Source organism: Oncorhynchus nerka, linkage group LG27 (genome assembly GCF_034236695.1).
Source record: "Oncorhynchus nerka isolate Pitt River linkage group LG27, Oner_Uvic_2.0, whole genome shotgun sequence".
Taxonomy (NCBI): domain Eukaryota; kingdom Metazoa; phylum Chordata; class Actinopteri; order Salmoniformes; family Salmonidae; genus Oncorhynchus; species Oncorhynchus nerka.
Window position 1 is genome coordinate 98,585,780 of NC_088422.1, and position 15,552 is coordinate 98,601,331.

At 49.0% G+C, this 15,552-nt stretch overlaps 1 pseudogene; it reads left to right on the forward strand.

Annotated features, from left to right (window-relative positions):
* Positions 1–883: 883 nt before the first annotated feature.
* Positions 884–14,577, forward strand: LOC135565412 (uncharacterized; annotated as a pseudogene).
* The last annotated feature ends 975 nt before the right edge of the window (positions 14,578–15,552 follow it).

Here is a 15,552-nt window from a genome sequence, read left to right on the forward strand (position 1 = left end):
AATTAACAGAATTGAATATAATAGCATAGTATAACGCTACTCCAAGACAAAAAAACACCACAGAATTTCAGGTTGATTGTGCGAATGGTCGCATTTCTCTCATGTGGCACGCCACTAGGTTAAATCAAATCAAATTTATTTATATAGCCCTTCGTACATCAGCTGATATCTCAAAGTGCTGTACAGAAACCCAGCCTAAAACCCCAAACAGCAAGCAATGCAGGTGTAGAAGCACGGTGGCTAGGAAAAACTCCCCAGAAAGGCCAAAACCTAGGAAGAAACTTAGAGAGGAACCAGGCTATGTGGGGTGGCCAGTCCTCTTCTGGCTGTGCCGGGTGGAGATTATAACAGAACATGGCCAAGATGTTCAAATGTTCATAAATGACCAGCATGGTCGTATAATAATAAGGCAGAACAGTTGCAACTGGAGCAGCAGCACGGTCAGATGGACTGGGGACAGCAAGGAGTCATCATGTCAGGTAGTCCTGGGGCATGGTCCTAGGGCACAGGTCAGTTGAAACTGGAGCAGCAGCACGGCCAGGTGGACAGGGGACAGCAAGGAGTCATCGTATCAGGTAGTCCTGGGGCATGGTCCTAGGGCTCAGGTCCTCCGAGAGAGAGAAAGAAAGAGAGAAGGAGAGAATAGGCCAACAGGTAAAATGTATGCTTTGATTGAAACAAAACAGTTAGAATAGGCCAACAGTTTGTTAAAAGCAGTTACTTTGGTAGCTATTCTAATAAGGTGGAAATCGACAAAACAAAATTGCCATTACACAGTCACTTACATAACATTCCAGACATATACAGAAGAGGGCAGTGTAACCCCAAAAAACGTTTCTATTCCCAACACGAACGGATAGTTTTGACAACACATGATTGGCTCTTGGTACAAGGAAGCAAACAGTTGATTGGTTCATTGTAAAAAACCCGGCAGAAGACAAGAGTGGACGAACGAAAATAACACAGGAGCCGCAACTGTTTATATGCCAGGTAAAGTGCCCCGGCTATAGTTATTCTCCACATACTAACGACGACACTGTTTTATGATATATTTCTCGCATCACATTGATGGGATGTCGCTTAATTTGTTGAATCTTATCAGTTTCCCCGCAACAAACAACAACAACTAGCTAGCTGGTTAGCATAGCGCCGTAACGAGCTACTACACTATATCTACAGTAGGTTACTCATGAAAGCTGGATAAATTAAGTTAGCTGCTAGCCAATCTATCTAGAAGTCTGGGTTTTTATTCGAGTTAGGAATGTCTGTTTATATGTGTTGTAAACGTTGATTCCTCACACTTTGATGTGGGTAGCTAATATTGCACCTAGTTAGCTACCTTGGCTAAGTTAGGTCATATAATGTGAGCCAACCAGTCAGTAAGTTGTTAGCTAACGTTAGCTAGTAAAACTCAAGAATGACACTGGCTGTAAGTCCGGTGCAGAAGCCAGTGTTATTTACAAAATGTATCTTAATCCTTGGATCATGACTCTGTTCCAATACATTACACATAAGTTATTGGACGAAGGCGTTTTCTACAAGGGGGGAGTTTTAAGATCCCAACGCTCAGTCTGAACATTTAACACGCGTCGCTGTTTTGGAAGAATATAAAGGACCTTATCTTTCATATCAGCGATAAATATGTGTCAAAATGTAGTTGATATGTGCCCTGTTAGTGTTCCCCACACGGCCATTTCTCCATGTTACAGCGCTTGAGGCTGGCTAGGTGAAGTTATGGTAGAGAGCTGACGACTGTAGAGGGGAGGCTAGGTGAAGTTATGGTAGAGAGCTGACGACTGTAGAGGGGAGGCTAGGTGAAGTTATGGTAGAGAGCTGACGACTGTAGAGGGGAGAGCTAGGTGAAGTTATGGTAGAGAGCTGACGACTGTAGAGGGGAGGCTAGGTGAAGTTAGTGTACGACTGGTAGAGAGCTGACGACTGTAGAGGGAGGCTAGGTGAAGTTATGGTAGAGAGCTGACGACTGTAGAGGGGAGGCTAGGTGAAGTTATGGTAGAGAGCTGACGACTGTGAAGATGGGGAGAGCTAGGTGAAGTTATGGTAGAGAGCTGACGACGACTGTAGAGGGGAGGCTAGGTGAAGTTATGGTAGAGAGCTGACGACTGTAGAGGGGAGGCTAGTTATGGTAGAGAACGACTTAGGCTAGGTGGTAGAGAGCTGACGACTGTAGAGGGAGGCGAGTTATGGTAGAGAGGGAGAGGCTAGGTGAAGGTGAAGTTATGGCTAGAGAGCTGACGACTGTAGAGGGGAGGCTAGGTGAAGTTATGGTAGAGAGCTGACGACTGTAGAGGGGAGGCTAGGTGAAGTTATGGTAGAGAGCTGACGACTGTAGAGGTGAAGGTAGAGCTAGGTGAGGGGAGTTATGGTAGAGAGCTGACGACTGTAGAGGGGAGGCTAGGTGAAGTTATGGTAGAGAGCTGACGACTGTAGAGGGGAGGCTAGGTGAAGTTATGGTTATGGTAGCTGTATATAGCGTAGAGGGATCTTCTTTCCCCGTCTTATTGCTTGTGTTTTTATATATTATTTATAGTGCTATATATTTATTACTGCATTGTTGGGAAAAGAGTTGTCAAGAAAGGCATGTCACTGTACTCGTGAACACGACAATAAAACGTCAAATGTAATAGGAGGCCCCTCTTCTTGAAGTTTGCAGGAGCCCAGTGATAAAGGAACCATGGTTGATCCGATGGAGAATGGCTTGTTTGACATTCCTGACTATGACAACACAGATGACGAGACCTTTCCTCCTCTCCCCCCTCCCTTCTCACCAGGAGAGGGAGGAGATCCTTTTACAGGTGAGGACGATGACAACTCTAGCTCACCAGTACCTAGCCTGCTTCCAGATCTGGTTGTGTTATTTTGCCGACTGCCATGGTTGCTGTCGTGCTTATGATGATCTGGGACCAGACTAGACACACAATACCCAACACAAACCTGTGTGTCTACAGGTAGACTGATATGACATCATCATTATTATTATTATATACACAGCTGGGAGACTTCCTGCTTACTGACATCACAGACAATATAATGGGTAGATATAGATATGACATCATCATTATTATTATTATATACACAGCTGGGAGACTTCCTGCTTACTGACATCACAGACAATATAATGGGTAGATATAGATATGACATCATCATTATTATTATTATTGTTATTATATACACAGCTGGGAGACTTCCTGCTTACTGACATCACAGACAATATAATGGATAGATATACTTTCCATTGATGGCTGTTGATGTTGTTCAGGGGAGGAGGGGGGAGAGATCTCCAAGCTGGCCGAAGTCCCTGTTGCCAAGAGGAGAGGCGTCAAGAGACCACAGCCCAAACTGGACTCTCAGAGGTACGTGTGTATTAGCCTGGAGACGGGCATAAATGAGCGTTTGGATCAGGAACCTCTACAGGCCAGAATGTTGAATACAATGATATTGTCACGTACTTTACCGGTTGTCTGTGTGGCTGGTCGATTTGATGGTAGAAATGTGAGAACCATGTCAACAGGCTGGGCCAGTGTGCATGTAGCAGAACCATGTCAACAGGCTGGGCCAGTGTGCATGTAGCAGAACCATGTCAACAGGCTGGGCCAGTGTGCATGTAGCAGAACCATGTCAACAGGCTGGGCCAGTGTTCATGTAGCAGAACCATGTCAACAGGCTGGGCCAGTGTGCATGTAGCAGAACCATGTCAACAGGCTGGGCCAGTGTTCATGTAGCAGAACCATGTCAACAGGCTGGGCCAGTGTGCATGTAGCAGAACCATGTCAACAGGCTGGGCCAGTGTTCATGTAGCAGAACCATGTCAACAGGCTGGGCCAGTGTGCATGTAGCAGAACCATGTCAACAGGCTGGGCCAGTGTGCATGTAGCAGAACCATGTCAACAGGCTGGGCTAGTGTGCATGTAGAACCAGAACCATGTGAACAGGCTGGGCCAGTGTGCATGTAGCAGAACCATGTGAACAGGCTGGGCCAGTGTGCATGTAGCAGAAGTGTGCATGCAGAACCATGTCAACAGGCTGGGCCAGTGTGCATGTAGCAGAGCCATGTCAACAGGCTGGGCCAGTGTGCATGTAGCAGAACCATGTCAACAGGCTGGGCCAGTGTGCATGTAGCAGAACCATGTCAACAGGCTGGGCCAGTGTGCATGTAGCAGAACCATGTCAACAGGCTGGGCTAGTGTGCATGTAGCAGAACCATGTCAACAGGCTGGGCTAGTGTGCATGTAGCAGAACCATGTGAACAACAGTGTGCATGTAGCAGAACCATGTGAACAGGCTGGGCCAGTGTGCATGTAGCAGAACCATGTCAACAGGCTGGGCCAGTGTGCATGTAGCAGAGCCATGTCAACAGGCTGGGCCAGTGTGCATGTAGCAGAACCATGTCAACAGGCTGGGCTAGTGTGCATGTAGCAGAACCATGTCAACAGGCTGGGCCAGTGTGCAGGCTGTCAGAACCATGTCAACAGGCTGGGCCAGTGTGCATGTAGCAGAACCATGTCCATGTCATGTACAGAACCATGTCAACAGGCTGGGCCAGTGTGCATGTATCAGAACCATGTCAACAGGCTGGGCCAGTGTGCATGTAGCAGAACCATGTCAACAGGCTGGGCCAGTGTGCATGTAGCAGCAGTCAAACCATGTCAACAGGCTGGGCCAGTGTGCATGTAGCAGAACCATGTCAACAGGCTGGGCCAGTGTGCATTAGCAGAACCATGTCAACAGGCTGGGCCAGTGTGCATGTAGCAGAACCATGTCAACAGGCTGGGCCAGTGTGCATGTAGCAGAACCATGTCAACAGGCTGGGCCAGTGTGCATGTCGCAGAACCATGTCAACAGGCTGGGCCAGTGTGCATGTATCAGAACCATGTCAACAGGCTGGGCCAGTGTGCATGTAGCAGAACCATGTCAACAGGCTGGGCCAGTGTGCATGTAGCAGAACCATGTCAACAGGCTGGGCCAGTGTGCATGTAGCAGAACCATGTCAACAGGCTGGGCCAGTGTGCATGTAGCAGAGCCATGTCAACAGGCTGGGCCAGTGTGCATGTAGCAGAACCATGTCAACAGGCTGGGCCAGTGTGCATGTGTCTCCTGCATGCATCAGGTGAAATATGAACGGCACAACCAGCGATTTGAACAGTTGTGTAATTCTACTTTCCTGTGGATATACTGAGTACGGTTACATGCACACGATAATGCGATTTATTATGGATAGTCAAATTATAATGGTTCAATTTAAAAATGTTTACATGCTTTGTAAGAAGGAGGATTCCCCCTAATGACCCTGTTTCCACGGAGACGTCTGAAAAAGGCTCCCTGACGCCTCTCTGATAAATGCAGAACATCACCCGTCTAAGTTAACATTCTACCACAGCGAACATGTTCTTTTTTTGAGTTGGGACCTTGTAAAGTTTGTACATGAGAACTACTTTTAAAAACCTGTATATTCAGTTGTTCCTAACTCACTTCACTAAAGAGGGAGGCTCTCGGCTGGTGTCAGCACAGGCACAGAACAAACACACCACTGGGACAAGAGGGAGGCTCTCGGCTGGTGCCAGCACAGGTGCAGATCAAACACACCACTTCACTAAAGAGGTGCAGACTGGTGCCAGCACAGGGCTCAGATCAAACACACCACTGGAACAAAGGGAGGCTGGTGTCAGCACAGGTGCAGATCAAACACACCACTGGAACAAAAGGGAGGCTCTCGGCTGGTGCCAGCACAGGCAACAGATCAAATACACCACTGCAACAGATCAAATACACCACTGGAACAAAAGGGAGGCTCTCGGCTGGTGTCAGCACAGGTGCAGATCAAACACACCACTGGGACGCCGGTTTAAGGTGTTTACACGTCCTAATCATTTGAAAGACTGCTCAGAAAAGCAGGTGTTTTAATTGGCGTATGTTTACTTCGATTATGACCTCACGCCGATTTAAGATAAGCGGAGTAAGGTGTTTACATGACTAATGCTGTACTCGACCTTCTGACACAATCAGTTTAATATCAATAAATAATATCAAATATTTACAAAACGATGTAAACATAGTCATTGTCTCACGTTCCTACCTGCAAAAGGACCAACCACACAGACAACCGGTAAAGTAAGTTCAAATATAATTTTTTATTCAACATTATAGCTTGTACAGGTCATGAGAGAGAGAGAGAACTTTCCTAATCCAAACGCTCATTTATGCCCGACCATGAAAATCGATGTCTGGTTTTGATAACTTTAAAAACAACCCACAAAGGGTTTGATGATCAAGTCATTGTTGATTCTCTTTGTCTTTGCAGCAACATTGCAGAGCTGTTTGCTGTGTGGAAGTTCAATAGCCGGTGTTTTTGTTCACATGTTTTTCTCCAGGCTGACATCAGAAAGAGGACTTCCGGCTCTTCGCAACCTGTTTGACAACGTTCATTTCAAAGGCAAAGGACACGAGGTTAAAGGCTAACAGCAGATTCAAGTATTGTGTCTCTTGTTGGGCAGATGGGTCTGTTTTGTCTGTTTTTGTAAACTCAAAGTGAAAGATGTTTGCCTAAAGGTTATCGAGTTGACTCCCACAGCAGCCAAAGGGTGTGATGTATGTGTGTTTTCCACCAGGCTGAGGACTTGCGGGTGCTGATGCAGAGGATGGAGAACTGGGCTCACAGGCTTTACCCCAAACTACAGTTCGAAGACTTCATAGACAAACTGGAGACGCTGGGCAGCAAGAAAGAAGTCCAGGTCAGACTGACAGGCCCTTGTTGTTATAACCAGGCCCTTGTTGTTATAACCAACACCCAGGTCAGACTGACAGGCCCTTGTTGTTATAACCAACACCCAGGTCAGACTGACACGCCCTTGTTGTTATAACCAACACCCAGGTCAGACTGACACGCCCTTGTTGTTATAACCAGGCCCTTGTTGTTATAACCAGGCCCTTGTTGTTATAACCAACGCCCAGGTCAGACTGACAGGCCCTTGTTGTTATAACCAACATCCAGGTCAGACTGACAGGCCCTTGTTGTTATAACCAACATCCAGGTCAGACTGACAGGCCCTTGTTGTTATAACCAACACCCAGGTCAGACTGACAGGCCCTTGTTGTTATAACCAACATCCAGGTCAGACTGACAGGCCCTTGTTGTTATAACCAGGCCCTTGTTGTTATAACCAACATCCAGGTCAGACTGACAGGCCCTTGTTGTTATAACCAGGCCCTTGTTGTCATAACCAACATCCAGGTCAGACTGACAGGCCCTTGTTGTTATAACCAGGCCCTTGTTGTTATAACCAACATCCAGGTCAGACTGACAGGCCCTTGTTGTTATAACCAGGCCCTTGTTGTCATAACCAACATCCAGGTCAGACTGACAGTCCCTTGTTGTTATAACCAACACCCAGGTCAGACTGACACGCCCTTGTTGTTATAACCAACACCCAGGTCAGACTGACAGGCCCTTGTTGTTATAACCAGGCCCTTGTTGTTATAACCAACATCCAGTTGTTATAACAACATCCAGGTTAGACTGACAGGCCCTTGTTGTCATAACCAACATCCAGGTCAGACTGACAGGCCCTTGTTGTTATAACCAACATCCAGGTCAGACTGACAGGCCCTTGTTGTTATAACCAACATCCAGGTCAGACTGACAGGCCCTTGTTGTTATAACCAACATCCAGGTCAGACTGACAGGCCCTTGTTGTTATAACCAACATCCAGGTCAGACTGACAGGCCCTTGTTGTTATAACCAGGCCCTTGTTGTCATAACCAACATCCAGGTCAGACTGACAGGCCCTTGTTGTTATAACCAACATCCAGTTGTCATAACTGACAGACAGGCCCTTGTTGTTATAACCAGGCCCTTGTTGTTATAACCAACATCCAGGTCAGACTGACAGGCCCTTGTTGTTATAACCAGGCCCTTGTTGTTATAACCAACATCCAGGTCAGACTGACAGGCCCTTGTTGTTATAACCAGGCCCTTGTTGTTATAACCAACATCCAGGTCAGACTGACAGGCCCTTGTTGTTCTAACCAACACCCAGGTCAGACTGACAGGCCCTTGTTGTTATAATCAACATCCAGGTCAGACTGACAGGCCCTTGTTGTTCTAATCAACACCCAGGTCAGACTGACGGGCCCTTGTTGTTATAATCAACATCCAGGTCAGACTGACGGGCCCTTGTTGTTCTAATCAACACCCAGGTCAGACTGACGGGCCCTTGTTGTTCTAATCAACACCCAGGTCAGACTGACGGGCCCTTGTTGTTCTAATCAACACCCAGGTCAGACTGACAGGCCCTTGTTGTTATAACCAGGCCCTTGTTGTCATAACCAACATCCAGGTCAGACTGACAGGCCCTTGTTGTTCTAACCAACACCCAGGTCAGACTGACGGGCCCTTGTTGTTATAATCAACATCCAGGTCAGACTGACGGGCCCTTGTTGTTATAATCAACAACATCCAGGTCAGACTGACAGGCCCTTGTTGTTATAATCAACATCCAGGTCAGACTGACAGGCCCTTGTTGTTCTAATCAACACCCAGGTCAGACTGACAGGCCCTTGTTGTTCTAATCAACACCCAGGTCAGACTGACAGGCCCTTGTTGTTCTAATCAACATCCAGGTCAGACTGACGGGCCCTTGTTGTTCTAATCAACACCCAGGTCAGACTGACAGGCCCTTGTTGTTCTAACCAACATCCGAGGTCAGACTGGTGGTGTAATCAAGTCCAGGTCTGAATGTTGTTGTTCTAACCAACATCTGGAGGTGTGGTGGTGTCAGTGGAAGTCACCCAGGTCTGAATGTTTTGTTGTTCTCAACACCCAGGTCAGACTGACGGGCCCTTGTTGTTCTAATCATGAAGACCAGAGTCAGACGGTGAGAGGCCCTTGTTGTTCTAATCAACACCCAGTGTTAGAAAGGGCCTACGTTGTTCTAATCAACACTCAGAGTGGGAGTGCTTACAGGATCTTGTTTTCTAACCAAACATCAACAGTGCATAAGATTATACGTGGAAGGGAGGACCTGATCTGAGATCACCAACATCTGGAGGTGTGGAGACGCTTAAGTCATACAGTCTGAATGTTTTGTTTTCTCAGAGGTAGATATCAAGAGAAGTCCCAGTTCAATAGTAGTAGTACATGAAGACTTCATAGACGGTAGATAGGACAACGTCCCAAATCATTTAGTGTTAGAAAGGTAGATACGTGTCACAGTCCCAGATGGGAGTGTCTGATTTATGACACAGTCCCAGATCAAGATTAGTAGTCAATAGTAGGTCTAGAGGTAGATATGACACAGTCCCCTCTGAGACGTAACATCACAGTCCCAGATCAATAGTAGTGTCTAGAGGTAGATATAACACAGTCCCAGATCAATAGTAGTAGTAGTGTCTAGAGGTAGATATGACACAGTCCCAGATCAATAGTAGTGTCTAGAGGTAGATATGACACAGTCCCAGATCAATAGTAGTGTCTAGAGGTAGATATGACACAGTCCCAGATCAATAGTAGTAGTAGTGTCTAGAGGTAGATATGACACAGTCCCAGATCAATAGTAGTGTCTAGAGGTAGATATGACACAGTCCCAGATCAATAGTAGTGTCTAGAGGTAGATATAACACAGTCCCAGATCAATAGTAGTGTCTAGAGGTAGATATGACACAGTCCCAGATCAATAGTAGTAGTAGTGTCTAGAGGTAGATATGACACAGTCCCAGATCAATAGTAGTAGTAGTGTCTAGAGGTAGATATGACACAGTCCCAGATCAATAGTAGTAGTAGTGTCTAGAGGTAGATATGACACAGTCCCAGGTCAATAGTAGTAGTGTCTAGAGGTAGATATAATACAGTCCCAGATCAATAGTAGTGTCTAGAGGTAGATATGACACAGTCCCAGATCAATAGTAGTGTCTAGAGGTAGATATGACACAGTCCCAGATCAATAGTAGTGTCTAGAGGTAGATATGACACAGTCCCAGATCAATAGTAGTGTCTAGAGGTAGATATGACACAGTCCCAGGTCAATAGTAGTGTCTAGAGGTAGATATGACACAGTCCCAGATCAATAGTAGTAGTAGTGTCTAGAGGTAGATATAACACAGTCCCAGATCAATAGTAGTGTCTAGAGGTAGATATGACACAGTCCCAGATCAATAGTAGTGTCTAGAGGTAGATATGACACAGTCCCAGATCAATAGTAGTGTCTAGAGGTAGATGTAGTAGATTTGTATTGGTTTATAGAAGTCATGAACTGATTTTACAAAATGAGATTGAGCATTCAGTATTTTATCCATTGATCCAGGTGAGGACGACACCGCGACGTCGAGAGACGGCCGTGTCGTCAACCATGACGACCCAGACCCGTTTGGAGACGGAGGTTTCGCTGAAGACCCCCCAGGACGGGTTCCCTCTACCCCAGCCCCCTCCCTGTTCCCTTCCTCCCAGGCTGGCCCGGTCCACTCCACCCCAGCCCCCACCCTGTTCCCTTCCTCCCAGGCTGGCCCGGGCCACTCCACCCCAGCCCCCACCCTGTTCCCTTCCTCCCAGGCTGGCCCGGTCCACTCCACCCCAGCCCCCTCCCTGACAGAGGAACAGCGGAGACGTATAGAACTCAACAAACGGCTTGCCTTAGAGAGGAGACTGGCCCGCATGCAGCAACACACAGGTCAGACACGACATCACACTCAGAGAGGAGACTGGTCCGCATGCAGCAACACACAGGTCAGACACTACATCACACTCAGAGAGGAGACTGGCCCGCATGCAGCAACACACAGGTCAGACACTACATCACACTTAGAGAGGAGACTGGTCCGCATGCAGCAACACACAGGTCAGACACTACATCACACTCAGAGAGGAGACTGGCCCGCATGCAGCAACACACAGGTCAGACACTACATCACACTCAGAGAGGAGACTGGCCCGCATGCAGCAACACACAGGTCAGACACTACATCACACTTAGAGAGGAGACTGGCAACACGCATGCAGCAACACACAGGTCAGACACTACATCACACTTAGAGAGGAGACTGGCCCGCATGCAGCAACACACAGGTCAGACACTACATCACACTCAGAGAGGAGACTGGCCCGCATGCAGCAACACACAGGTCAGACACTACATCACACTTAGAGAGGAGACTGGCCCGCATGCAGCAACACACAGGTCAGACACTACATCACACTTAGAGAGGAGACTGGCCCAGCATGCAGTCAACACACAGGTCAGACACTACATCACACTTAGAGAGGAGACTGGTCCGCATGCAGCAACACACAGGTCAGACACTACATCACACTTAGAGAGGAGACTGGCCCGCATGCAGCAACACACAGGTCAGACACTACATCACACTTAGAGAGGAGACTGGTCCGCATGCAGCAACACACAGGTCAGACACTACATCACACTTAGAGAGGAGACTGGCCCGCATGCAGCAACACACAGGTCAGACACTACATCACACTCAGAGAGGAGACTGGCCCGCATGCAGCAACACACAGGTCAGACACTACATCACACTTAGAGAGGAGACTGGCCCGCATGCAGCAACACACAGGTCAGACACTACATCACACTTAGAGAGGAGACTGGCCCATGCAGCAACACACAGGTCAGACACTACATCACACTTCAGAGAGGAGACTGGCCCGCATGCAGCAACACACAGGTCAGACACTACATCACACTTAGAGAGGAGACTGGCCCGCATGCAGCAACACACAGGTCAGACACTACATCACACTTAGAGAGGAGACTGGCCCGCATGCAGCAACACACAGGTCAGACACTACATCACACTTAGAGAGGAGACTGGCCCGCATGCAGCAACACACAGGTCAGACACTACATCACACTTAGAGAGGAGACTGGCCCGCATGCAGCAACACACAGGTCAGACACTACATCACACTCAGAGAGGAGACTGGCATGCAGCAACACACAGGTGCAGCTACATCACACTTAGAGAGGAGAGGTCCGCATGCAGCAGACAGGTCAGACACTACATCACACTTAGAGAGGAGACATGCAGCAACACACAGGTCAGACACTACATCACACTCAGAGAGGGGAGACGACACTACATCACACATGCAGCAACACACAGGTCAGACACTACATCACACTCAGAGAGGAGACTGGTCCGCATGCAGCAACACACAGGTCAGACACTACATCACACTCGGAGAGGAGACTGGCCCGCATGCAGCAACACACAGGTCAGACACTACATCACACTTAGAGAGGAGACTGGCCCGCATGCAGCAACACACAGGTCAGACACTACATCACACTTAGAGAGGAGACTGGCCCGCATGCAGCAACACACAGGTCAGACACTACATCACACTTAGAGAGGAGACTGGTCCGCATGCAGCAACACACAGGTCAGACACTACATCACACTTAGAGAGGAGACTGGCCCGCATGCAGCAACACACAGGTCAGACACTACATCACACTTAGAGAGGAGACTACATCACGCATGCAGCAACACACAGGTCAGACACGACATCACACTCAGAGAGGAGACTGGTCCGCATGCAGCAACACACAGGTCAGACACTACATCACACTCAGAGAGGAGACTGGCCCGCATGCAGCAACACACAGGTCAGACACTACATCACACTCAGAGAGGAGACTGGCCCGCATGCAGCAACACACAGGTCAGACACTACATCACACTCAGGCAGACATTTTGTACAGTCCAAAACATCTAAACTACCTGACATTGAGCTTGTTGGTGAGGATCGGCCTGATCAAGGCACAATCACCAATCTATTTGGGATGCGAGATGATTTGTAGATCAGTGAGGCGCTGACCCTGTCAATCACACTGACTAACTTCATGTGCTGCATTGTTGACTATCCAATCCATACATTTCCATTTTACCCTTGATGGAGGACAATAAAGTGTCTCCCTCCCTCTCAGATGGCTCCCAGGAGATGGCCTCCAGCCAGTCAGCAGACAGACCATCTACCTCCCAGTCCCAGGAGATGGCCTCCAGCCAGTCAGCAGACGGACCATCTACCTCCCAGTCCCAGGAGATGGCCACCCAGTCAGCAGACGGACCCTCCCAGTCCCAGGAGATCGCCACCCAATCAGCAGACGGACCATCTACCTCCCAGTCCCAGGAGATGGCCTCCAGTCAGTCAGCAGACAGACCATCTACCTCCCAGTCCCAGGAGATGGCCTCCAGTCAGTCAGCAGACAGACCATCTACCTCCCAGTCCCAGGAGATGGCCTCCAGTCAGTCAGCAGACAGACCATCTACCTCCCAGTCCCAGGAGATGGCCTCCAGCCAGTCAGCAGACAGACCATCTACCTCCCAGTCCCAGGAGATGGCCACCCAGTCAGCAGACGGACCCTCTACCTCCCAGTCCCAGGAGATGGCCACCCAGTCAGCAGACGGACCCTCTACCTCCCAGTCCCAGGAGATGGCCACCCAGTCAGCAGACGGACCATCTACCTCCCAGTCCCAGGAGATGGCCACCCAGTCAGCAGACGGACCATCTACCTCCCAGTCCCAGGAGATGGCCACCCAGTCAGCGGACGGACCCTCCCAGTCCCAGGAGATGGCCACCCAGTCAGCAGACGGACCCTCCCAGTCCCAGGAGATGGCCACCCAGTCAGCAGACGGACCATCTACCTCCCAGTCCCAGGAGATGGCCACCCAGTCAGCAGACGGACCATCTACCTCCCAGTCCCAGGAGATGGCCACCCAGTCAGCAGACGGACCCTCCCAGTCCCAGGAGATGGCCACCCAGTCAGCAGACGGACCATCTACCTCCCAGTCCCAGGAGATGGCCACCCAGTCAGCAGACGGACCCTCCCAGTCCCAGGAGATGGCCACCCAGTCAGCAGACGGACCCTCCCAGTCCCAGGAGATGGCCACCCAATCAGCAGACGGACCATCTACCTCCCAGTCCCAGGAGATGGCCACCCAGTCAGCAGACGGACCCACCCAGTCCCAGGAGATGGCCACCCAGTCAGCAGACGGACCCTTCACCAGGTCCTCCTCACACCCCTTCCCCAGCCAGCAGCAGGAGGATGAAGACCCGGACCAGGGAGACCCAGAGGACAAGGGCCAGAGCAGGCCAGACCACTCCAGGGACAGAGCTCTAAACACTGCTTCCCCTGCTGAGGCTGACTCCCTGGTGTGTGAGGGTGCAGTAGCCAGCCCTGTTCCTGAGATGAGCAACGACAGCAGGGCCTGAGACACACACAGAACCGCTGACCCCCTGGTGTGTGAGGGAGCAGTAGCCAGCCCTGTTCCTGAGATGAGCAACGTCAGCAGGGCCTGAGACACACAAACACACGAAGGACAGAACCGCTGACCCCCTCCACATCCATGGCTCCAACTGTCAGCATACATACTCACCCAGCACCAAGGGACACTGTCTTCTAGGACTGACAACTCATCTGAGGATGTTTTCTCTCTGTTCAAGTACATTTTCAATAAAGTTTATACAAATCTAAAACATGGTCATGTGTTGTCAACCATTTTTACTCTTTAATAAATGTTGCCATACGGGCCAAACATCCTGTTGTGGAGCTGATGTCCTGTTTCCTTTCCTTGTTGCTTTTCTGAGCAAAACACCTCATCACCAGCCATACAAAACACCTCATCACCAGCCCACCTCATCACCAGCCATACAAAACACCTCTTCACCAGCCATACAAAACACCTCATCACCAGCCATCACAAAACACCTCATCACCAGCCATACAAAACACCTCTTCACCAGCCATACAAAACACCTTCACCAGCCACAAAACACCTCTTCACCAGCCATACAAAAACACCTCATCACCAGCCTACAAAAAACACCTCATCACCAGCCATACAAAAAAACACCTCATCACCAGCCACCAGAAAACACCTCTTCACCACATAAAACACCTCATCACCAGCCATACAAAACACCTTCACCAGCCATAAAACACACCTTCACCAGCCATACAAACACCTCATCACCAGCCATACAAAACACCTCTTCACCAGCCATACAAAACACCTCATCACCAGCCATACAAAACACCTCATCACCAGCCATACAAAACACCTCTTCACCAGCCATACAAAACACCTCTTCACCAGCCATACAAAACACCTCATCACCAGCCATACAAAACACCTCATCACCAGCCATACAAAACACCTCTTCACCAGCCATACAAAACACCTCATCACCAGCCATACAAAACACCTCATCACCAGCCATACAAAACACCTCATCACCAGCCATACAAAACAGAAAGAAAGGGCTCATCACCAGCCCTACAAAGACAGGCTATTTTCCCTGTACAAAACCCTCTGTGTTGGGAAAGACAGGGCTATTTAATTAAGGTTCCCTGTCCCCTCTGTGTTGGGTAAAGACAGGGCTATTTAATTAAGGTTCCCTGTCCCCTCTGTGTTGGGTAAAGACAGGGCTATTTAATTAAGGTTCCCTGGCCCCTCTGTGTTGGGTAAAGACAGGGCTATTTAATTAAGGTTCCCTGTCCCCTCTGTGTTGGGTAAAGACAGGG